The following is a 14,853-nucleotide window of genomic DNA, read 5'->3' as shown; positions in this document are numbered from 1 at the left end:
GAGAACATTTTGAAAAAAGATTTCTACTACAGTAGGCTACTTGCTTCTCTAGTAGTTATTGCTTCTCTAATTTGACTTCCATCGCATTGCTTATTTTTCACCAAAACAAACCTGGTGTGATTCAGGTTTGAGAATACTTACATTGTTTGTTTATTAGCTGAATTTCAATTTCTGTCGGCTCCGAGGGTTGCGCGGTGTTGGAATCCCGACCAAAAGTGTTCATTGACACTTGACAAGGAGATTTGAATTGAATTTACAGCACATGGCCGGTTAGCTCAGTTGGTTAGAGCGTTGTGCTAATAACGCAAATGTCGCGGGTTCGATCCCCGTACTGGCCAGGTTATCGCCTCGATAGCTCAGTCGGGAGAGCGTCAGACTGAAGATCTGAAGGTCCCTGGTTCAATCCCGGGTCGAGGCAACACATCTTTTGCAACATTTTGTAATATTGTTTTCTACATTAGTTGTTCTGTGTTGGTGAGAATCACAACGAGAAAGTACACTGAAAATGTTTACCGACAGATGCAAATTGACTTTACATTAAATCTGTCAGAAAATAGTCTCAGAGAACATTTTGAAAAAAGATTTCTACAACAGTACTTGCTTCTCTACTTCTCTAATTTGACTTCCGTCGAATTGCCTATTTTTCACCAAAACAAACCTGGTGTGATTCAAGTTTGAGAATACTTACATTTTTTGTTTATTAGCTGAATTTCAATTTCTGTCGGCTTCGAGGGTTGCGCGGTGTTGGAATCCCGACCAAAAGTGTTCATTGACACTTGACAAGGAGATTTGAATTCAATTTACTGCACATGGCCGGTTAGCTCAGTTGGTTAGAGCGTTGTGCTAATAACGCAAATGTCGCGGGTTCGATCCCCGTACTGGCCAGGTTATCGCCTCGATAGCTCAGTCGGGAGAGCGTCAGACTGAAGATCTGAAGGTCCCTGGTTCAATCCCGGGTCGAGGCAACACATCTTTTGCAACATTTTGTAATATTGTTTTCTACATTTGTTGTTCTGTGTTGGTGAGAATCACAACGAGAAAGTACACTGAAAATGTTTACCGACAGATGCAAATTGACTTTACATTAAATCTGTCAGAAAATAGTCTCAGAGAACATTTTGAAAAAAGATTTCTACAACAGTAGGCTACTTGCTTCTCTAGTAGTTATTACTTCTCTAATTTTACATCCATCGCATTGCCTATTTTTCACCAAAACAAACCTGGTGTGATTCAGGGTTGAGAATACTTACATTTTTTGTTTATTAGCTGAATTTCAATTTCTGTCGGCTTCGAGGGTTGCGCGGTGTTGGAATCCCGACCAAAAGTGTTCATTGACACTTAATGACAAGGAGATTTGAATTCAATTTACAGTACATGGCCGGTTAGCTCAGTTGATTAGAGCGTTGTGCTAATAACGCAAATGTCGCGGGTTCGATCCCCGTACTGGCCAGGTTATCGCCTCGATAGCTCAGTCGGGAGAGCGTCAGACTGAAGATCTGAAGGTCCCTGGTTCAATCCAGGGTCGAGGCAACACATCTTTTGTAATATTTTTTTCTACATTAGTTGTTCTGTGTTGGTGAGAATCACAACGAGAAAGTGCACTGAAAATGTTTACCGACAGATGCAAATTGACTTTACATTAAATCTGTCAGAAAATAGTCTCAGAGAACATTTTGAAAAAAGATTTCTACTACAGTAGGCTACTTGCTTCTCTAGTAGTTATTGCTTCTCTAATTTGACTTCCATCGCATTGCTTATTTTTCACCAAAACAAACCTGGTGTGATTCAGGTTTGAGAATACTTACATTGTTTGTTTATTAGCTGAATTTAAATTTCTGTCGGCTCCGAGGGTTGCGCGGTGTTGGAATCCCGACCAAAAGTGTTCATTGACACTTAATGACAAGGAGATTTGAATTCAATTTACAGTGCATGGCCGCTTAGCTCAGTTGGTTAGAGCGTTGTGCTAATAACGCAAATGTCGCGGGTTCGATCCCCGTACTGGCCAGGTTATCGCCTCGATAGCTCAGTCGGGAGAGCGTCAGACTGAAGATCTGAAGGTCCCTGGTTCAATCCCGGGTCGAGGCAACACATCTTTTGCAACATTTTGTAATATTGTTTTCTACATTAGTTGTTCTGTGTTGGTGAGAATCACAACGAGAAAGTACACTGAAAATGTTTACCGACAGATGCAAATTGACTTTACATTAAATCTGTCAGAAAATAGTCTCAGAGAACATTTTGAAAAAAGATTTCTACAACAGTACTTGCTTCTCTACTTCTCTAATTTGACTTCCGTCGCATTGCCTATTTTTCACCAAAACAAACCTGGTGTGATTCAGGTTTGAGAATACTTACATTTTTTGTTTATTAGCTGAATTTAAATTTCTGTCGGCTTCGAGGGTTGCGCGGTGTTGGAATCCCGACCAAAAGTGTTCATTGACACTTGACAAGGAGATTTGAATTCAATTTACTGCACATGGCCGGTTAGCTCAGTTGGTTAGAGCGTTGTGCTAATAACGCAAATGTCGCGGGTTCGATCCCCGTACTGGCCAGGTTATCGCCTCGATAGCTCAGTCGGGAGAGCGTCAGACTGAAGATCTGAAGGTCCCTGGTTCAATCCAGGGTCGAGGCAACACATCTTTTGCAACATTTTGTAATATTTTTTTCTACATTAGTTGTTCTGTGTTGGTGAGAATCACAACGAGAAAGTGCACTGAAAATGTTTACCGACAGATGCAAATTGACTTTACATTAAATCTGTCAGAAAATAGTCTCAGACAACATTTTGAAAAAAGATTTCTACAACAGTACTTGCTTCTCTAGTAGTTTATTACTTCTCTAATTTGACTTCCGTCGCATTGCCTATTTTTCACCAAAACAAACCTGGTGTGATTCAGGTTTGAGAATACTTACATTGTTTGTTTATTAGCTGAATTTCAATTTCTGTCGGCTTCGAGGGTTGCGCGGTGTTGGAATCCCGACCAAAAGTGTTCATTGACACTTGACAAGGAGATTTGAATTCATTTTACAGCACATGGCCGGTTAGCTCAGTTGGTTAGAGCGTTGTGCTAATAACGCAAATGTCGCGGGTTCGATCCCCGTACTGGCCAGGTTATCGCCTCGATAGCTCAGTCGGGAGAGCGTCAGACTGAAGATCTGAAGGTCCCTGGTTCAATCCAGGGTCGAGGCAACACATCTTTTGTAATATTTTTTTCTACATTAGTTGTTCTGTGTTGGTGAGAATCACAACGAGAAAGTGCACTGAAAATGTTTACCGACAGATGCAAATTGACTTTACATTAAATCTGTCAGAAAATAGTCTCAGAGAACATTTTGAAAAAAGATTTCTACTACAGTAGGCTACTTGCTTCTCTAGTAGTTATTGCTTCTCTAATTTGACTTCCATCGCATTGCTTATTTTTCACCAAAACAAACCTGGTGTGATTCAGGTTTGAGAATACTTACATTGTTTGTTTATTAGCTGAATTTAAATTTCTGTCGGCTCCGAGGGTTGCGCGGTGTTGGAATCCCGACCAAAAGTGTTCATTGACACTTGACAAGGAGATTTGAATTGAATTTACAGCACATGGCCAGTTAGCTCAGTTGATTAGAGCGTTGTGCTAATAACGCAAATGTCGCGGGTTCGATCCCCGTACCGGCCAGGTTATCGCCTCGATAGCTCAGTCGGGAGAGCGTCAGACTGAAGATCTGAAGGTCCCTGGTTCAATCCCGGGTCGAGGCAACACATCTTTTGCAACATTTTGTAATATTGTTTTCTACATTAGTTGTTCTGTGTTGGTGAGAATCACAACGAGAAAGTGCACTGAAAATGTTTACCGACAGATGCAAATTGACTTTACATTAAATCTGTCAGAAAATAGTCTCAGAGGACATTTTGAAAAAAGATTTCTACAACAGTAGGCTACTTGCTTCTCTAGTAGTTTATTACTTCTCTAATTTGACTTCCGTCACATTGCCTATTTTTCACCAAAACAAACCTGGTGTGATTCAGGTTTGAGAATACTTACATTTTTTGTTTATTAGCTGAATTTCAATTTCTGTCGGCTTCGAGGGTTGCGCGGTGTTGGAATCCCGACCAAAAGTGTTCATTGACACTTGACAAGGAGATTTGAATTGAATTTACAGCACATGGCCGGTTAGCTCAGTTGGTTAGAGCGTTGTGCTAATAACGCAAATGTCGCGGGTTCGATCCCCGTACTGGCCAGGTTATCGCCTCGATAGCTCAGTCGGGAGAGCGTCAGACTGAAGATCTGAAGGTCCCTGGTTCAATCCCGGGTCGAGGCAACACATCTTTTGCAACATTTTGTAATATTGTTTTCTACATTTGTTGTTCTGTGTTGGTGAGAATCACAACGAGAAAGTACACTGAAAATGTTTACCGACAGATGCAAATTGACTTTACATTAAATCTGTCAGAAAATAGTCTCAGAGAACATTTTGAAAAAAGATTTCTACAACAGTAGGCTACTTGCTTCTCTAGTAGTTATTACTTCTCTAATTTTACATCCATCGCATTGCCTATTTTTCACCAAAACAAACCTGGTGTGATTCAGGTTTGAGAATACTTACATTTTTTGTTTATTAGCTGAATTTCAATTTCTGTCGGCTTCGAGGGTTGCGCGGTGTTGGAATCCCGACCAAAAGTGTTCATTGACACTTAATGACAAGGAGATTTGAATTCAATTTACAGTACATGGCCGGTTAGCTCAGTTGATTAGAGCGTTGTGCTAATAACGCAAATGTCGCGGGTTCGATCCCCGTACTGGCCAGGTTATCGCCTCGATAGCTCAGTCGGGAGAGCGTCAGACTGAAGATCTGAAGGTCCCTGGTTCAATCCCGGGTCGAGGCAACACATCTTTTGTCATATTTTTTTCTACATTAGTTGTTCTGTGTTGGTGAGAATCACAACGAGAAAGTGCACTGAAAATGTTTACCGACAGATGCAAATTGACTTTACATTAAATCTGTCAGAAAATAGTCTCAGAGAACATTTTGAAAAAAGATTTCTACTACAGTAGGCTACTTGCTTCTCTAGTAGTTATTGCTTCTCTAATTTGACTTCCATCGCATTGCTTATTTTTCACCAAAACAAACCTGGTGTGATTCAGGTTTGAGAATACTTACATTGTTTGTTTATTAGCTGAATTTCAATTTCTGTCGGCTCCGAGGGTTGCGCGGTGTTGGAATCCCGACCAAAAGTGTTCATTGACACTTGACAAGGAGATTTGAATTCAATTTACAGCACATGGCCGGTTAGCTCAGTTGGTTAGAGCGTTGTGCTAATAACGCAAATGTCGCGGGTTCGATCCCCGTACTGGCCAGGTTATCGCCTCGATAGCTCAGTCGGGAGAGCGTCAGACTGAAGATCTGAAGGTCCCTGGTTCAATCCCGGGTCGAGGCAACACATCTTTTGCAACATTTTGTAATATTGTTTTCTACATTAGTTGTTCTGTGTTGGTGAGAATCACAACGAGAAAGTACACTGAAAATGTTTACCGACAGATGCAAATTGACTTTACATTAAATCTGTCAGAAAATAGTCTCAGAGAACATTTTGAAAAAAGATTTCTACAACAGTACTTGCTTCTCTACTTCTCTAATTTGACTTCCGTCGAATTGCCTATTTTTCACCAAAACAAACCTGGTGTGATTCAAGTTTGAGAATACTTACATTTTTTGTTTATTAGCTGAATTTCAATTTCTGTCGGCTTCGAGGGTTGCGCGGTGTTGGAATCCCGACCAAAAGTGTTCATTGACACTTGACAAGGAGATTTGAATTCAATTTACTGCACATGGCCGGTTAGCTCAGTTGGTTAGAGCGTTGTGCTAATAACGCAAATGTCGCGGGTTCGATCCCCGTACTCGCCAGGTTATCGCCTCGATAGCTCAGTCGGGAGAGCGTCAGACTGAAGATCTGAAGGTCCCTGGTTCAATCCCGGGTCGAGGCAACACATCTTTTGCAACATTTTGTAATATTTTTTCTACATTAGTTGTTCTGTGTTGGTGAGAATCACAACGAGAAAGTGCACTGAAAATGTTTACCGACAGATGCAAATTGACTTTACATTAAATCTGTCAGAAAATAGTCTCAGAGGACATTTTGAAAAAAGATTTCTACAACAGTACTTGCTTCTCTAGTAGTTTATTACTTCTCTAATTTGACTTCCGTCGCATTGCCTATTTTTCACCAAAACAAACCTGGTGTGATTCAGGTTTGAGAATACTTACATTGTTTGTTTATTAGCTGAATTTCAATTTCTGTTGGCTTCGAGGGTTGCGCGGTGTTGGAATCCCGACCAAAAGTGTTCATTGACACTTGACAAGGAGATTTGAATTCATTTTACAGCACATGGCCGGTTAGCTCAGTTGGTTAGAGCGTTGTGCTAATAACGCAAATGTCGCGGGTTCGATCCCCGTACTGGCCAGGTTATCGCCTCGATAGCTCAGTCGGGAGAGCGTCAGACTGAAGATCTGAAGGTCCCTGGTTCAATCCCGGGTCGAGGCAACACATCTTTTGCAACATTTTGTAATATTGTTTTCTACATTTGTTGTTCTGTGTTGGTGAGAATCACAACGAGAAAGTACACTGAAAATGTTTACCGACAGATGCAAATTGACTTTACATTAAATCTGTCAGAAAATAGTCTCAGAGAACATTTTGAAAAAAGATTTCTACAACAGTAGGCTACTTGCTTCTCTAGTAGTTATTACTTCTCTAATTTTACATCCATCGCATTGCCTATTTTTCACCAAAACAAACCTGGTGTGATTCAGGTTTGAGAATACTTACATTTTTTGTTTATTAGCTGAATTTCAATTTCTGTCGGCTTCGAGGGTTGCGCGGTGTTGGAATCCCGTCCAAAAGTGTTCATTGACACTTGACAAGGAGATTTGAATTCAATTTACTGCACATGGCCGGTTAGCTCAGTTGGTTAGAGCGTTGTGCTAATAACGCAAATGTCGCGGGTTCGATCGCCGTACTGGCCAGGTTATCGCCTCGATAGCTCAGTCGGGAGAGCGTCAGACTGAAGATCTGAAGGTCCCTGGTTCAATCCCGGGTCGAGGCAACACATCTTTTGCAACATTTTGTAATATTGTTTTCTACATTTGTTGTTCTGTGTTGGTGAGAATCACAACGAGAAAGTACACTGAAAATGTTTACCGACAGATGCAAATTGACTTTACATTAAATCTGTCAGAAAATAGTCTCAGAGAACATTTTGAAAAAAGATTTCTACAACAGTAGGCTACTTGCTTCTCTAGTAGTTATTACTTCTCTAATTTTACATCCATCGCATTGCCTATTTTTCACCAAAACAAACCTGGTGTGATTCAGGTTTGAGAATACTTACATTTTTTGTTTATTAGCTGAATTTCAATTTCTGTCGGCTTCGAGGGTTGCGCGGTGTTGGAATCCCGTCCAAAAGTGTTCATTGACACTTGACAAGGAGATTTGAATTCAATTTACTGCACATGGCCGGTTAGCTCAGTTGGTTAGAGCGTTGTGCTAATAACGCAAATGTCGCGGGTTCGATCGCCGTACTGGCCAGGTTATCGCCTCGATAGCTCAGTCGGGAGAGCGTCAGACTGAAGATCTGAAGGTCCATGATTCAATCCCGGGTCGAGGCAACACATTTTTTGCAACATTTTGTAATATTGTTTTCTACATTTGTTGTTCTGTGTTGGTGAGAATCACAACGAGAAAGTGCACTGAAAATGTTTACCGACAGATGCAAATTGACTTTACATTAAATCTGTCAGAAAATAGTCTCAGAGGACATTTTGAAAAAAGATTTCTACAACAGTAGGCTACTTGCTTCTCTAGTAGTTTATTACTTCTCTAATTTGACTTCCGTCACATTGCCTATTTTTCACCAAAACAAACCTGGTGTGATTCAGGTTTGAGAATACTTACATTTTTTGTTTATTAGCTGAATTTCAATTTCTGTCGGCTTCGAGGGTTGCGCGGTGTTGGAATCCCGACCAAAAGTGTTCATTGACACTTAATGACAAGGAGATTTGAATTCAATTTACAGTACATGGCCGGTTAGCTCAGTTGATTAGAGCGTTGTGCTAATAACGCAAATGTCGCGGGTTCGATCCCCGTACTGGCCAGGTTATCGCCTCGATAGCTCAGTCGGGAGAGCGTCAGACTGAACATCTGAAGGTCCCTGGTTCAATCCCGGGTCGAGGCAACACATCTTTTGTAATATTTTTTTCTACATTAGTTGTTCTGTGTTGGTGAGAATCACAACGAGAAAGTGCACTGAAAATGTTTACCGACAGATGCAAATTGACTTTACATTAAATCTGTCAGAAAATAGTCTCAGAGGACATTTTGAAAAAAGATTTCTACAACAGTACTTGCTTCTCTAGTAGTTTATTACTTCTCTAATTTGACTTCCGTCACATTGCCTATTATTCACCAAAACAAACCTGGTGTGATTCAGGTTTGAGAATACTTACATTGTTTGTTTATTAGCTGAATTTAAATTTCTGTCGGCTTCGAGGGTTGCGCGGTGTTGGAATCCCGACCAAAAGTGTTCATTGACACTTAATGACAAGGAGATTTGAATTCAATTTACAGTACATGGCCGGTTAGCTCAGTTGATTAGAGCGTTGTGCTAATAACGCAAATGTCGCGGGTTCGATCCCCGTACTGGCCAGGTTATCGCCTCGATAGCTCAGTCGGGAGAGCGTCAGACTGAAGATCTGAAGGTCCCTGGTTCAATCCCGGGTCGAGGCAACACATCTTTTGCAACATTTTGTAATATTGTTTTCTACATTTGTTGTTCTGTGTTGGTGAGAATCACAACGAGAAAGTACACTGAAAATGTTTACCGACAGATGCAAATTGACTTTACATTAAATCTGTCAGAAAATAGTCTCAGAGAACATTTTGAAAAAAGATTTCTACAACAGTAGGCTACTTGCTTCTCTAGTAGTTTATTACTTCTCTAATTTGACTTCCGTCGCATTGCTTATTTTTCACCAAAACAAACCTGGTGTGATTCAGGTTTGAGAATACTTACATTTTTTGTTTATTAGCTGAATTTCAATTTCTGTCGGCTTCGAGGGTTGCGCGGTGTTGGAATCCCGACCAAAAGTGTTCATTGACACTTAATGACAAGGAGATTTGAATTCAATTTACAGTACATGGCCGGTTAGCTCAGTTGATTAGAGCGTTGTGCTAATAACGCAAATGTCGCGGGTTCGATCCCCGTACTGGCCAGGTTATCGCCTCGATAGCTCAGTCGGGAGAGCGTCAGACTGAAGATCTGAAGGTCCCTGGTTCAATCCCGGGTCGAGGCAACACATCTTTTGTAATATTTTTTTCTACATTGGTTGTTCTGTGTTGGTGAGAATCACAACGAGAAAGTGCACTGAAAATGTTTACCGACAGATGCAAATTGACTTTACATTAAATCTGTCAGAAAATAGTCTCAGAGGACATTTTGAAAAAAGATTTCTACAACAGTACTTGCTTCTCTAGTAGTTTATTACTTCTCTAATTTGACTTCCGTCGCATTGCCTATTTTTCACCAAAACAAACCTGGTGTGATTCAGGTTTGAGAATACTTACATTGTTTGTTTATTAGCTGAATTTCAATTTCTGTTGGCTTCGAGGGTTGCGCGGTGTTGGAATCCCGACCAAAAGTGTTCATTGACACTTGACAAGGAGATTTGAATTCATTTTACAGCACATGGCCGGTTAGCTCAGTTGGTTAGAGCGTTGTGCTAATAACGCAAATGTCGCGGGTTCGATCCCCGTACTGGCCAGGTTATCGCCTCGATAGCTCAGTCGGGAGAGCGTCAGACTGAAGATCTGAAGGTCCCTGGTTCAATCCCGGGTCGAGGCAACACATCTTTTGCAACATTTTGTAATATTGTTTTCTACATTTGTTGTTCTGTGTTGGTGAGAATCACAACGAGAAAGTACACTGAAAATGTTTACCGACAGATGCAAATTGACTTTACATTAAATCTGTCAGAAAATAGTCTCAGAGAACATTTTGAAAAAAGATTTCTACAACAGTAGGCTACTTGCTTCTCTAGTAGTTATTACTTCTCTAATTTTACATCCATCGCATTGCCTATTTTTCACCAAAACAAACCTGGTGTGATTCAGGTTTGAGAATACTTACATTTTTTGTTTATTAGCTGAATTTCAATTTCTGTCGGCTTCGAGGGTTGCGCGGTGTTGGAATCCCGTCCAAAAGTGTTCATTGACACTTGACAAGGAGATTTGAATTCAATTTACTGCACATGGCCGGTTAGCTCAGTTGGTTAGAGCGTTGTGCTAATAACGCAAATGTCGCGGGTTCGATCGCCGTACTGGCCAGGTTATCGCCTCGATAGCTCAGTCGGGAGAGCGTCAGACTGAAGATCTGAAGGTCCCTGGTTCAATCCCGGGTCGAGGCAACACATCTTTTGCAACATTTTGTAATATTGTTTTCTACATTTGTTGTTCTGTGTTGGTGAGAATCACAACGAGAAAGTACACTGAAAATGTTTACCGACAGATGCAAATTGACTTTACATTAAATCTGTCAGAAAATAGTCTCAGAGAACATTTTGAAAAAAGATTTCTACAACAGTAGGCTACTTGCTTCTCTAGTAGTTATTACTTCTGTAATTTTACATCCATCGCATTGCCTATTTTTCACCAAAACAAACCTGGTGTGATTCAGGTTTGAGAATACTTACATTTTTTGTTTATTAGCTGAATTTCAATTTCTGTCGGCTTCGAGGGTTGCGCGGTGTTGGAATCCCGTCCAAAAGTGTTCATTGACACTTGACAAGGAGATTTGAATTCAATTTACTGCACATGGCCGGTTAGCTCAGTTGGTTAGAGCGTTGTGCTAATAACGCAAATGTCGCGGGTTCGATCGCCGTACTGGCCAGGTTATCGCCTCGATAGCTCAGTCGGGAGAGCGTCAGACTGAAGATCTGAAGGTCCATGATTCAATCCCGGGTCGAGGCAACACATTTTTTGCAACATTTTGTAATATTGTTTTCTACATTTGTTGTTCTGTGTTGGTGAGAATCACAACGAGAAAGTGCACTGAAAATGTTTACCGACAGATGCAAATTGACTTTACATTAAATCTGTCAGAAAATAGTCTCAGAGGACATTTTGAAAAAAGATTTCTACAACAGTAGGCTACTTGCTTCTCTAGTAGTTTATTACTTCTCTAATTTGACTTCCGTCACATTGCCTATTTTTCACCAAAACAAACCTGGTGTGATTCAGGTTTGAGAATACTTACATTTTTTGTTTATTAGCTGAATTTCAATTTCTGTCGGCTTCGAGGGTTGCGCGGTGTTGGAATCCCGACCAAAAGTGTTCATTGACACTTAATGACAAGGAGATTTGAATTCAATTTACAGTACATGGCCGGTTAGCTCAGTTGATTAGAGCGTTGTGCTAATAACGCAAATGTCGCGGGTTCGATCCCCGTACTGGCCAGGTTATCGCCTCGATAGCTCAGTCGGGAGAGCGTCAGACTGAACATCTGAAGGTCCCTGGTTCAATCCCGGGTCGAGGCAACACATCTTTTGTAATATTTTTTTCTACATTAGTTGTTCTGTGTTGGTGAGAATCACAACGAGAAAGTGCACTGAAAATGTTTACCGACAGATGCAAATTGACTTTACATTAAATCTGTCAGAAAATAGTCTCAGAGGACATTTTGAAAAAAGATTTCTACAACAGTACTTGCTTCTCTAGTAGTTTATTACTTCTCTAATTTGACTTCCGTCACATTGCCTATTATTCACCAAAACAAACCTGGTGTGATTCAGGTTTGAGAATACTTACATTGTTTGTTTATTAGCTGAATTTAAATTTCTGTCGGCTTCGAGGGTTGCGCGGTGTTGGAATCCCGACCAAAAGTGTTCATTGACACTTAATGACAAGGAGATTTGAATTCAATTTACAGTACATGGCCGGTTAGCTCAGTTGATTAGAGCGTTGTGCTAATAACGCAAATGTCGCGGGTTCGATCCCCGTACTGGCCAGGTTATCGCCTCGATAGCTCAGTCGGGAGAGCGTCAGACTGAAGATCTGAAGGTCCCTGGTTCAATCCCGGGTCGAGGCAACACATCTTTTGCAACATTTTGTAATATTGTTTTCTACATTGGTTGTTCTGTGTTGGTGAGAATCACAACGAGAAAGTGCACTGAAAATGTTTACCGACAGATGCAAATTGACTTTACATTAAATCTGTCAGAAAATAGTCTCAGAGAACATTTTGAAAAAAGATTTCTACTACAGTAGGCTACTTACTTCTCTAGTAGTTATTACTTCTCTAATTTGACTTCCATCGCATTGCCTATTTTTCACCAAAACAAACCTGGTGTGATTCAGGTTTGAGAATACTTACATTTTTTGTTTATTAGCTGAATTTAAATTTCTGTCGGCTTCGAGGGTTGCGCGGTGTTGGAATCCCGACCAAAAGTGTTCATTGACACTTGACAAGGAGATTTGAATTCAATTTACTGCACATGGCCGGTTAGCTCAGTTGGTTAGAGCGTTGTGCTAATAACGCAAATGTCGCGGGTTCGATCCCCGTTCTGGCCAGGTTATCGCCTCGATGGCTCAGTCGGGAGAGCGTCAGACTGAAGATCTGAAGGTCCCTGGTTCAATCCCGGGTCGAGGCAACACATCTTTTGCAACATTTTGTAATATTTTTTCTACATTTGTTGTTCTGTGTTGGTGAGAATCACAACGAGAAAGTACACTGAAAATGTTTACCGACAGATGCAAATTGACTTTACATTAAATCTGTCAGAAAATAGTCTCAGAGAACATTTTGAAAAAAGATTTCTACAACAGTACTTGCTTCTCTAGTAGTTTATTACTTCTCTAATTTGACTTCCGTCGCATTGCCTATTTTTCACCAAAACAAACCTGGTGTGATTCAGGTTTGAGAATACTTACATTTTTTGTTTATTAGGTGAATTTCAATTTCTGTCGGCTTCGAGGGTTGCGCGGGTGTTGGAATCCCGACCAAAAGTGTTCATTGACACTTGACAAGGAGATTTGAATTCAATTTGCTGCACATGGCCGGTTAGCTCAGTTGGTTAGAGCGTTGTGCTAATAACGCAAATGTCGCGGGTTCGATCCCCGTACTGGCCAGGTTATCGCCTCGATAGCTCAGTCGGGAGAGCGTCAGACTGAAGATCTGAAGGTCCCTGGTTCAATCCCGGGTCGAGGCAACACATCTTTTGCAACATTTTGTAATATTGTTTTCTACATTTGTTGTTCTGTGTTGGTGAGAATCACAACGAGAAAGTACACTGAAAATGTTTACCGACAGATGCAAATTGACTTTACATTAAATCTGTCAGAAAATAGTCTCAGAGAACATTTTGAAAAAAGATTTCTACAACAGTAGGCTACTTGCTTCTCTAGTAGTTATTACTTCTCTAATTTTACATCCATCGCATTGCCTATTTTTCACCAAAACAAACCTGGTGTGATTCAGGTTTGAGAATACTTACATTTTTTGTTTATTAGCTGAATTTCAATTTCTGTCGGCTTCGAGGGTTGCGCGGTGTTGGAATCCCGTCCAAAAGTGTTCATTGACACTTGACAAGGAGATTTGAATTCAATTTACTGCACATGGCCGGTTAGCTCAGTTGGTTAGAGCGTTGTGCTAATAACGCAAATGTCGCGGGTTCGATCGCCGTACTGGCCAGGTTATCGCCTCGATAGCTCAGTCGGGAGAGCGTCAGACTGAAGATCTGAAGGTCCATGATTCAATCCCGGGTCGAGGCAACACATTTTTTGCAACATTTTGTAATATTGTTTTCTACATTTGTTGTTCTGTGTTGGTGAGAATCACAACGAGAAAGTACACTGAAAATGTTTACCGACAGATGCAAATTGACTTTACATTAAATCTGTCAGAAAATAGTCTCAGAGGACATTTTGAAAAAAGATTTCTACAACAGTAGGCTACTTGCTTCTCTAGTAGTTTATTACTTCTCTAATTTGACTTCCGTCGCATTGCCTATTTTTCACCAAAACAAACCTGGTGTGATTCAGGTTTGAGAATACTTACATTGTTTGTTTATTAGCTGAATTTCAATTTCTGTCGGCTTCGAGGGTTGCGCGGTGTTGGAATCCCGACCAAAAGTGTTCATTGACACTTGACAAGGAGATTTGAATTGAATTTACAGCACATGGCCGGTTAGCTCAGTTGGTTAGAGCGTTGTGCTAATAACGCAAATGTCGCGGGTTCGATCCCCGTACTGGCCAGGTTATCGCCTCGATAGCTCAGTCGGGAGAGCGTCAGACTGAAGATCTGAAGGTCCCTGGTTCAATCCCGGGTCGAGGCAACACATCTTTTGCAACATTTTGTAATATTGTTTTCTACATTAGTTGTTCTGTGTTGGTGAGAATCACAACGAGAAAGTGCACTGAAAATGTTTACCGACAGATGCAAATTGACTTTACATTAAATCTGTCAGAAAATAGTCTCAGAGGACATTTTGAAAAAAGATTTCTACAACAGTAGGCTACTTGCTTCTCTAGTAGTTTATTACTTCTCTAATTTGACTTCCGTCACATTGCCTATTTTTCACCAAAACAAACCTGGTGTGATTCAGGTTTGAGAATACTTACATTTTTTGTTTATTAGCTGAATTTCAATTTCTGTCGGCTTCGAGGGTTGCGCGGTGTTGGAATCCCGACCAAAAGTGTTCATTGACACTTAATGACAAGGAGATTTGAATTCAATTTCCAGTACATGGCCGGTTAGCTCAGTTGATTAGAGCGTTGTGCTAATAACGCAAATGTCGCGGGTTCGATCCCCGTACTGGCCA

At 40.8% G+C, this 14,853-nt stretch overlaps 41 non-coding genes across 41 annotated transcripts; all 41 read left to right on the top strand.

Annotated features, from left to right (window-relative positions):
• The first annotated feature begins 264 nt into the window (after window positions 1–264).
• On the top strand, window positions 265–338 carry Trnai-aau (transfer RNA isoleucine (anticodon AAU)). The gene has a single exon. It is a non-coding gene; the product is annotated as a tRNA-Ile (tRNA).
• A 7-nt stretch (window positions 339–345) lies between these two features.
• Trnaf-gaa (transfer RNA phenylalanine (anticodon GAA)) lies at window positions 346–418 on the top strand. Its single transcript has one exon. It is a non-coding gene; the product is annotated as a tRNA-Phe (tRNA).
• A 393-nt stretch (window positions 419–811) lies between these two features.
• On the top strand, window positions 812–885 carry Trnai-aau (transfer RNA isoleucine (anticodon AAU)). Its single transcript has one exon. It is a non-coding gene; the product is annotated as a tRNA-Ile (tRNA).
• Window positions 886–892: 7 nt separating this feature from the next.
• On the top strand, window positions 893–965 carry Trnaf-gaa (transfer RNA phenylalanine (anticodon GAA)). Its single transcript has one exon. It is a non-coding gene; the product is annotated as a tRNA-Phe (tRNA).
• Window positions 966–1,376: 411 nt separating this feature from the next.
• Window positions 1,377–1,450, top strand: Trnai-aau (transfer RNA isoleucine (anticodon AAU)). The gene has a single exon. It is a non-coding gene; the product is annotated as a tRNA-Ile (tRNA).
• Window positions 1,451–1,457: 7 nt separating this feature from the next.
• Window positions 1,458–1,530, top strand: Trnaf-gaa (transfer RNA phenylalanine (anticodon GAA)). Its single transcript has one exon. It is a non-coding gene; the product is annotated as a tRNA-Phe (tRNA).
• Window positions 1,531–2,012: 482 nt separating this feature from the next.
• Window positions 2,013–2,085, top strand: Trnaf-gaa (transfer RNA phenylalanine (anticodon GAA)). The gene has a single exon. It is a non-coding gene; the product is annotated as a tRNA-Phe (tRNA).
• Window positions 2,086–2,478: 393 nt separating this feature from the next.
• Trnai-aau (transfer RNA isoleucine (anticodon AAU)) lies at window positions 2,479–2,552 on the top strand. The gene has a single exon. It is a non-coding gene; the product is annotated as a tRNA-Ile (tRNA).
• A 7-nt stretch (window positions 2,553–2,559) lies between these two features.
• Window positions 2,560–2,632, top strand: Trnaf-gaa (transfer RNA phenylalanine (anticodon GAA)). The gene has a single exon. It is a non-coding gene; the product is annotated as a tRNA-Phe (tRNA).
• A 404-nt stretch (window positions 2,633–3,036) lies between these two features.
• Window positions 3,037–3,110, top strand: Trnai-aau (transfer RNA isoleucine (anticodon AAU)). The gene has a single exon. It is a non-coding gene; the product is annotated as a tRNA-Ile (tRNA).
• A 7-nt stretch (window positions 3,111–3,117) lies between these two features.
• Trnaf-gaa (transfer RNA phenylalanine (anticodon GAA)) lies at window positions 3,118–3,190 on the top strand. The gene has a single exon. It is a non-coding gene; the product is annotated as a tRNA-Phe (tRNA).
• A 479-nt stretch (window positions 3,191–3,669) lies between these two features.
• Trnaf-gaa (transfer RNA phenylalanine (anticodon GAA)) lies at window positions 3,670–3,742 on the top strand. The gene has a single exon. It is a non-coding gene; the product is annotated as a tRNA-Phe (tRNA).
• Window positions 3,743–4,151: 409 nt separating this feature from the next.
• Window positions 4,152–4,225, top strand: Trnai-aau (transfer RNA isoleucine (anticodon AAU)). The gene has a single exon. It is a non-coding gene; the product is annotated as a tRNA-Ile (tRNA).
• Window positions 4,226–4,232: 7 nt separating this feature from the next.
• Trnaf-gaa (transfer RNA phenylalanine (anticodon GAA)) lies at window positions 4,233–4,305 on the top strand. Its single transcript has one exon. It is a non-coding gene; the product is annotated as a tRNA-Phe (tRNA).
• Window positions 4,306–4,716: 411 nt separating this feature from the next.
• Window positions 4,717–4,790, top strand: Trnai-aau (transfer RNA isoleucine (anticodon AAU)). The gene has a single exon. It is a non-coding gene; the product is annotated as a tRNA-Ile (tRNA).
• A 7-nt stretch (window positions 4,791–4,797) lies between these two features.
• Window positions 4,798–4,870, top strand: Trnaf-gaa (transfer RNA phenylalanine (anticodon GAA)). The gene has a single exon. It is a non-coding gene; the product is annotated as a tRNA-Phe (tRNA).
• A 398-nt stretch (window positions 4,871–5,268) lies between these two features.
• Trnai-aau (transfer RNA isoleucine (anticodon AAU)) lies at window positions 5,269–5,342 on the top strand. The gene has a single exon. It is a non-coding gene; the product is annotated as a tRNA-Ile (tRNA).
• Window positions 5,343–5,349: 7 nt separating this feature from the next.
• Window positions 5,350–5,422, top strand: Trnaf-gaa (transfer RNA phenylalanine (anticodon GAA)). Its single transcript has one exon. It is a non-coding gene; the product is annotated as a tRNA-Phe (tRNA).
• A 474-nt stretch (window positions 5,423–5,896) lies between these two features.
• Trnaf-gaa (transfer RNA phenylalanine (anticodon GAA)) lies at window positions 5,897–5,969 on the top strand. The gene has a single exon. It is a non-coding gene; the product is annotated as a tRNA-Phe (tRNA).
• Window positions 5,970–6,372: 403 nt separating this feature from the next.
• On the top strand, window positions 6,373–6,446 carry Trnai-aau (transfer RNA isoleucine (anticodon AAU)). Its single transcript has one exon. It is a non-coding gene; the product is annotated as a tRNA-Ile (tRNA).
• Window positions 6,447–6,453: 7 nt separating this feature from the next.
• Window positions 6,454–6,526, top strand: Trnaf-gaa (transfer RNA phenylalanine (anticodon GAA)). The gene has a single exon. It is a non-coding gene; the product is annotated as a tRNA-Phe (tRNA).
• A 489-nt stretch (window positions 6,527–7,015) lies between these two features.
• On the top strand, window positions 7,016–7,088 carry Trnaf-gaa (transfer RNA phenylalanine (anticodon GAA)). The gene has a single exon. It is a non-coding gene; the product is annotated as a tRNA-Phe (tRNA).
• A 974-nt stretch (window positions 7,089–8,062) lies between these two features.
• On the top strand, window positions 8,063–8,136 carry Trnai-aau (transfer RNA isoleucine (anticodon AAU)). The gene has a single exon. It is a non-coding gene; the product is annotated as a tRNA-Ile (tRNA).
• A 7-nt stretch (window positions 8,137–8,143) lies between these two features.
• Trnaf-gaa (transfer RNA phenylalanine (anticodon GAA)) lies at window positions 8,144–8,216 on the top strand. Its single transcript has one exon. It is a non-coding gene; the product is annotated as a tRNA-Phe (tRNA).
• A 397-nt stretch (window positions 8,217–8,613) lies between these two features.
• On the top strand, window positions 8,614–8,687 carry Trnai-aau (transfer RNA isoleucine (anticodon AAU)). The gene has a single exon. It is a non-coding gene; the product is annotated as a tRNA-Ile (tRNA).
• A 7-nt stretch (window positions 8,688–8,694) lies between these two features.
• On the top strand, window positions 8,695–8,767 carry Trnaf-gaa (transfer RNA phenylalanine (anticodon GAA)). Its single transcript has one exon. It is a non-coding gene; the product is annotated as a tRNA-Phe (tRNA).
• Window positions 8,768–9,179: 412 nt separating this feature from the next.
• Window positions 9,180–9,253, top strand: Trnai-aau (transfer RNA isoleucine (anticodon AAU)). Its single transcript has one exon. It is a non-coding gene; the product is annotated as a tRNA-Ile (tRNA).
• A 7-nt stretch (window positions 9,254–9,260) lies between these two features.
• Trnaf-gaa (transfer RNA phenylalanine (anticodon GAA)) lies at window positions 9,261–9,333 on the top strand. The gene has a single exon. It is a non-coding gene; the product is annotated as a tRNA-Phe (tRNA).
• A 394-nt stretch (window positions 9,334–9,727) lies between these two features.
• Trnai-aau (transfer RNA isoleucine (anticodon AAU)) lies at window positions 9,728–9,801 on the top strand. The gene has a single exon. It is a non-coding gene; the product is annotated as a tRNA-Ile (tRNA).
• A 7-nt stretch (window positions 9,802–9,808) lies between these two features.
• Trnaf-gaa (transfer RNA phenylalanine (anticodon GAA)) lies at window positions 9,809–9,881 on the top strand. Its single transcript has one exon. It is a non-coding gene; the product is annotated as a tRNA-Phe (tRNA).
• Window positions 9,882–10,370: 489 nt separating this feature from the next.
• On the top strand, window positions 10,371–10,443 carry Trnaf-gaa (transfer RNA phenylalanine (anticodon GAA)). Its single transcript has one exon. It is a non-coding gene; the product is annotated as a tRNA-Phe (tRNA).
• Window positions 10,444–11,417: 974 nt separating this feature from the next.
• Window positions 11,418–11,491, top strand: Trnai-aau (transfer RNA isoleucine (anticodon AAU)). Its single transcript has one exon. It is a non-coding gene; the product is annotated as a tRNA-Ile (tRNA).
• Window positions 11,492–11,498: 7 nt separating this feature from the next.
• Window positions 11,499–11,571, top strand: Trnaf-gaa (transfer RNA phenylalanine (anticodon GAA)). Its single transcript has one exon. It is a non-coding gene; the product is annotated as a tRNA-Phe (tRNA).
• Window positions 11,572–11,968: 397 nt separating this feature from the next.
• Trnai-aau (transfer RNA isoleucine (anticodon AAU)) lies at window positions 11,969–12,042 on the top strand. Its single transcript has one exon. It is a non-coding gene; the product is annotated as a tRNA-Ile (tRNA).
• Window positions 12,043–12,049: 7 nt separating this feature from the next.
• Trnaf-gaa (transfer RNA phenylalanine (anticodon GAA)) lies at window positions 12,050–12,122 on the top strand. The gene has a single exon. It is a non-coding gene; the product is annotated as a tRNA-Phe (tRNA).
• A 489-nt stretch (window positions 12,123–12,611) lies between these two features.
• Window positions 12,612–12,684, top strand: Trnaf-gaa (transfer RNA phenylalanine (anticodon GAA)). The gene has a single exon. It is a non-coding gene; the product is annotated as a tRNA-Phe (tRNA).
• A 404-nt stretch (window positions 12,685–13,088) lies between these two features.
• Window positions 13,089–13,162, top strand: Trnai-aau (transfer RNA isoleucine (anticodon AAU)). The gene has a single exon. It is a non-coding gene; the product is annotated as a tRNA-Ile (tRNA).
• A 7-nt stretch (window positions 13,163–13,169) lies between these two features.
• Trnaf-gaa (transfer RNA phenylalanine (anticodon GAA)) lies at window positions 13,170–13,242 on the top strand. The gene has a single exon. It is a non-coding gene; the product is annotated as a tRNA-Phe (tRNA).
• A 971-nt stretch (window positions 13,243–14,213) lies between these two features.
• Trnai-aau (transfer RNA isoleucine (anticodon AAU)) lies at window positions 14,214–14,287 on the top strand. The gene has a single exon. It is a non-coding gene; the product is annotated as a tRNA-Ile (tRNA).
• Window positions 14,288–14,294: 7 nt separating this feature from the next.
• Window positions 14,295–14,367, top strand: Trnaf-gaa (transfer RNA phenylalanine (anticodon GAA)). Its single transcript has one exon. It is a non-coding gene; the product is annotated as a tRNA-Phe (tRNA).
• Window positions 14,368–14,779: 412 nt separating this feature from the next.
• Trnai-aau (transfer RNA isoleucine (anticodon AAU)) lies at window positions 14,780–14,853 on the top strand. The gene has a single exon. It is a non-coding gene; the product is annotated as a tRNA-Ile (tRNA).

Source organism: Phallusia mammillata, chromosome 2 (genome assembly GCF_965637545.1).
Source record: "Phallusia mammillata chromosome 2, kaPhaMamm4.hap1.1, whole genome shotgun sequence".
NCBI lineage: Eukaryota > Metazoa > Chordata > Ascidiacea > Phlebobranchia > Ascidiidae > Phallusia > Phallusia mammillata.
Note: the sequence above shows the minus strand (reverse complement) of the source record. Positions and strands in the feature narration are given on the sequence as shown.